Source organism: Octopus bimaculoides, chromosome 2, assembly GCF_001194135.2.
Source record: "Octopus bimaculoides isolate UCB-OBI-ISO-001 chromosome 2, ASM119413v2, whole genome shotgun sequence".
In the NCBI taxonomy this organism is placed as follows: Eukaryota; Metazoa; Mollusca; class Cephalopoda; order Octopoda; family Octopodidae; genus Octopus; species Octopus bimaculoides.
Window position 1 is genome coordinate 132,764,922 of NC_068982.1, and position 5,719 is coordinate 132,770,640.

Below are 5,719 nucleotides of genomic sequence, written 5' to 3' on the forward strand. Positions count from 1 at the left end.
ATATATATATATATATATATATATATATATATATATATAGGATGTCTATGATCCTATATGTATTTTACAAATGGGAGGACTGTTTCGGTGAAATATATTTGCTATATTCTCCATGCATGTTTACATACACGTGCAGGAGTGGCAGTGCAGTAAGTAACTTGCTTACCAGCCACATGATCCCAGGTTCAGTCCCACTTCATGCCACCTTGGGCGAGTGTCTTCTACTATAGCCTTGGGCAACCAAAGCCTTGTGAGTGGATTTGGTAGACGGAAACTGAAAGAAGCCAGTTGTATATATATATATATATATATATATATACACACACACACATATATATGTATATGTTTGTGTGTGTCTCTGTTTGTCCCCCCACCCTCGCTTGATAACCAATGTTGGTATGCTTATGTCCCCGTAACTTAGCAGTTCAGCAAAACAGACTAGTAGAATAAGTGCTAGGCTTACAAAGACTAAGTCCTGGGTTCGATTTGTTCGACTAAAGGCGGTGCTCCAGCATGGCCACAGTCAAATGACTGAAACAAATAGAATAAAAGAATATATATATATTCCATCACTACTACTATCCACAACGGGTCATTGTCAGGGCACTTGACCATTTAACATACTACTATCATAGCACTCCTGCATTCTTCTTCTTCTTCTTCTTCTTCTTCTTCTTCTTCTTCTCCTCCTCCTCCTCCCACCCTCCTCTGTATATGCACACTGGCATTATCTATCCAATACAGCATACTAGCTTCATTTCTTCGAAACCTTTGCATATCTTCAGTAGTCATAGTCCATATCTCACTCCATTTAGCATAGCTGATTGTACACAGGCATCGTACAATCTGCCTTTCACTCTGAGGTAATAGCTCTGAACTTCACCCCACCTATTCTTATTCTAGCTGCTGTACTTTCAGAACAACCACCCCCATTTATAACTTGGTTACCCAAGTAACAGAAACTGTCCGCCACTTCTGAGGATCACCCCTGACATTTGAGGGAGTGTGTTTTTTGCACATTCTTTCTGTTTAATGTATCTGGACATTTTCCACATGTAAAGACTACTTTCTGCTAATCTTCCAGTGGTACTGCTGCACCTCTGATGTGTCCATAGCTTGTACTCAGTGGACTGTATGGAGTTTCTCTTGACACCTTTTGTAAATCTCGAGCCGGGCCATCTCCCGGAAAGGATCTGTGATTCTCCTACTTATTAATATTTTAGTCTTTGTTAAATTAGCTTTAAGGCTCTTTGATTCCAGTCTGTGATTCCTTACCTGCAATATCTTCTCGACTTCTGGTAGTGATTCAGCAATAAGAACAAGGTCATCGGTATATAGAAGCTCACAAAGCAGCCAGTCTTAAATTCCACACTTACAGCCTGGACGACTATGATAAACAAGAAGGAGCTAAGAACTGACCCCTGGTGGACTCCTTGTACACTAAACTCCTATACTCAATGGTGTTTCTCACCTTATTGACAACATCCCTGTACATGGCTTGTACAGCCCTCACCAACCACTCATCTATCCCTAGCCTCCACTTTATCTCCAGCTAAGGAATCGGGATACCTGGATGATATTTTCCACCAAGATATTACAACTGTATCTGATTTTTCAAGTGCTTCAATTCTGTGTGTATACATATATATTTACTAGATTGCTGACATTTATCAATGATTCTTCTGTTGTACTGATGGGCCATTTCCTATCATTAATGAAACTGTCATCATTCTTGTTGACATCGGTATGCTAGTGAAATAAGAAACCATATCCCGTTTTCAACCATTGTGTTACATTCTGTTTCAAACAGGTTTATCTGACTTCCTTTTAGATCTTTCTACATTCCAATCTAATGATTCACAGTTATTTCAAATCAAAATATATCGCATATCTTGATTTAATATTCAGCTATTGAAATAACCTGTGTTCTGATATGTACACTCTTACAGATCAGTCTAAATATATATCTATATGAGCACATATAAACAAGCAGTCAACGATAAAAAGTGACTGAGGTATTCACACACATATACACACAAAGAGTCTTTCCAAACTTTGTGGACTGACTCACACTACTAAGTTCAGATGGAGAGAAAAGACTTCGGGTGGTGAGGCTCTGTCTATGTAGCCACTTGAGAGTATGCAACTCTTTCACATGAACTTTGGACACAAAAATCTGCCACCATATCATTATCATCATCATCGTCGTCATCATCATTTAATGTCCATTATCCATGTTGGCATGTGTTAGCTGGTTTGACTAGAGCTGGTAACCACCTGGTTCCAGTTTGTTTTGGCTTGGTTTCATTCGGCCGAAGTTTACTTATATATCCTTGCTTGCGAAGACCTGTTGGGGCAAGTGAAATTGAAATCGTAATTGAACCATATTCAATAACTGGCTCTTGTGCCAGTAGAGCACTAACAGCACTGTCTGAGCGTGCTCATTGCCAGAGCAGCTGTCTGGCTTCCATGCTAGTGGCCCGTAAATAGCACCATTTGAGTATGATCGTTACCAGCGTCGCCTTCTGGCACTTGTGCTGGTGGCACGTTAGAAAATCATTCGAGTAAGGTTGTTGCCAGTGCCGCTGGACTGGCTCTTGTGTGGGTGGCATGTAAAAAACACCATTTTGAGCGTGGCTGTTGCCAGTACCGTGTGACTGTCCCTCGTGCTGGTGGCATGTAAAAGCACCCACTACACTCTTGGAGTGGTTGGTGTTAGGAAGGGCATCCAGCTGTAGAAACTCTGCCAAATCAGATTGGAGCCTGGTGTAGCCACCTGGTCCACCAGTCCTCAGTCAAATCATCCAACCCATGCTAGCATGGAAAGTGGACGTTAAACAATGATGATGATGATGATTTGTATCATAAAAGTATTAATGCTAAATTAATATGAATGTCCATTCTAATCAGCAAATTTATCGCATAAACATTTTGCAATGAGAAGGGGAGTCTGGCTGAAATTCAAATGAAATTATACATGGTCTTGGCAAACAAGATATTGAAAGTGGGGGAAATCCTAGATTCATTAACTAAGTCACATTTGAATAATAATAATAATAACAAGAACTTAGCTGTTGATTCAAAAAAGTGTGAGCGATCGAGCAGATGATTCATGAATGGCAGCAAAGAAACAACAGACGCTGGACACAGACCTTGTGCAAAATCAGTTTACAGACACTAGACACAAACTAAGTTTACATAGTACATAGCTAGATGGCCTTAGAAGAAAAGCTGGAGTTTATAATTATTATTATTATTATTATTATCATGAAAATATTGATACTAAATTAATATAAGTGTACATTTTAATTGACAAATTTATCGCATAAGCATTTTGAAAAGAGAAGAAAAGTCTGGCTGAAATTCAAATGAAATTACATATGGCCTTGGAAAACTAATTATTGAAAGAAGAGGGTGAAATCCCAGATTCATTAATTAAGTCACATTTGAATGATAATAAGAATTACTTAGTTGTTGATTCAAGAAAGAGTGACTGATCGAGTAGTTGATTCTTGAATGGTAAGGAAGAAATGGAACGATATTTGGGAAACTATTTTAAATATACAACCAACCGTCCCTCCATCCATCTATTGGGTCATCCCATACATAATGCAGTTTTTTTCAATTGCATGAACTAAAAGTCGGAGGGGAACAAGATAAACTACCTGCATCAACTTGATATAAAAGCAGGTAGTAATTTTACCTTGGTCTTAGTCTTAGTGCAAGTTTTGAAGAGTGCAGCTTGATTTTAACAGTTATTTTTTCAAATCTATAATGGAAGTGACAAAGGAGCATGTTCGGCATATTTTGCTTTATATAGTCAATAAAGACAACAATGCAACAGAAAATGCATGCAATATTAATGCAGTATATGGGGATCGAACAATAAGCATAAGCCGGTGTCAATGGTCGTTCCACTAATTCCAAGCCAGAAACTATAGCCTAGAAGACAAGTCTCATCCTAGAAGATCTGTAGAGCTTGACAAGGATGCCCTGCAAACCCAAGTGGAACAAAATCCCATCGTAACTGTTGAGGAACTAGCAAACAAGCCTGGATTTGGTCATTCAACCATTCATTAACATCAGTGCTAGAAGGAAAAAAACGACCATCTTACATTTCAAGATGAAAGCTGTTCTGCCATCTGAATAATGCTCAGCCATATACAGCAAAGATGACATTCCAAAGGTTGGAGCAGTTTGAATGAGAAACGATGCTCCACCCACCATATTCACTGTACATTGCCCCATCTGATTAATCATTTTCCCCCTGCAATCTTCAAAATCATTTGAACTGGAAAAATATGAATTTTGTAGTACTGGAGGAGAATTTTTCGTCACAAACAAGTGAATTTTGGAAGAGGGTCCTTGCAAGTCTACCAAATAGCTGGAAGAGCATAAAAGAAAATGAAGGAGAGTATATTTTAGATAAAAAAAGGAACTTTGTTTATCTTAATTTTGAAAAATAAAAGAAGTGTTAAAAAAACCACACTATTAATGGGATGACTCAATATATACGAGGTCTGATCAATAAGTATCCGGACTGTTGCCATAGTAATGAAGCTAAAGCATGCAGAGTAAAGCTGTTTGGCACAGATTGACCTTGAACTCTGTTGGGCATGCACACAAAGTTTTAACATTCTAGCTCACTTCCGCAGTTTACAGCAGTGCTTCGAAGGAAGGTTTGTAGCATGCGATTGTCGCATTGACCATGATAGAGAAAGTTGCCATGACGATACATGCTCAGAGGCCTAGGCAAAGTTGCAAAAAGTGTATGGAGAGGAGCCACACACAAAGGTACGAGTGGTTCAGACGTTTCCAAAATGGCCGAAAAATGTCGATATTGATAAACGTTCTGGGAGACCCATAACCAACAGAAATGAGAAAAACATCTCAGATGTGCATGCATCTGTGAGTGGAAGTCGTTGAATCACCATACATGAGTTATCAGAGGATGTGCAAATCAGTTACAGTTCAGTCCATTATCACTGAAGATTTGGGAATAAGATACATGTCTGCGAATTTTGTGCCAAGACCGCTTTCAGCTGATCAAGGAGACACTCAGGTTTTAGTAACACAAGAGCTCCTGAATTGTATTAAGAACGATGAAAACATTTTGGAAACTTTGCGTAGGCCTCTGAGCAGGTATTGCCAAGATTTTGGCAAAATTTGATGCAGATTCTCTGCTCAGTTTTCTCAGTTATGGTAAATGTGACCATCACACGCTACACACTTTCCGACTGAGCACTGATGCAAGCAGCAGAACTGAGCTAGAATGCTAAAACTTAGTGTGCATGCACAGCAGAGGTCAAACTCAATCTGTGCCAAGCAACTTCACTCTGCAGGCTTTAGCTTCATGACTATGGTCCGAACACTTATTGATCAGACCACATATCTATCTATCTATCTATCTATCTATACATACATATATACATACATACATACATACATATATATATATATATATATATATATATATATATATATATATGGGAAAAATGTGAAATCCTTAGTACAGTTAGGCATATTTGAAAAAGGAAAAGCATGACTTCACCGGTAGTTCTAATTAATTTAATTTTCTAATAATATAATATAATGGAACCAACAAGAGGACACATTCACAAGCCCTTCATAAATCACTTCTTAAACACCCCACCACCTCCCGACTCTACCCTCAATCAATTATCTGGTTTTTACCATTCACTACTTCCTGCTCTGATTC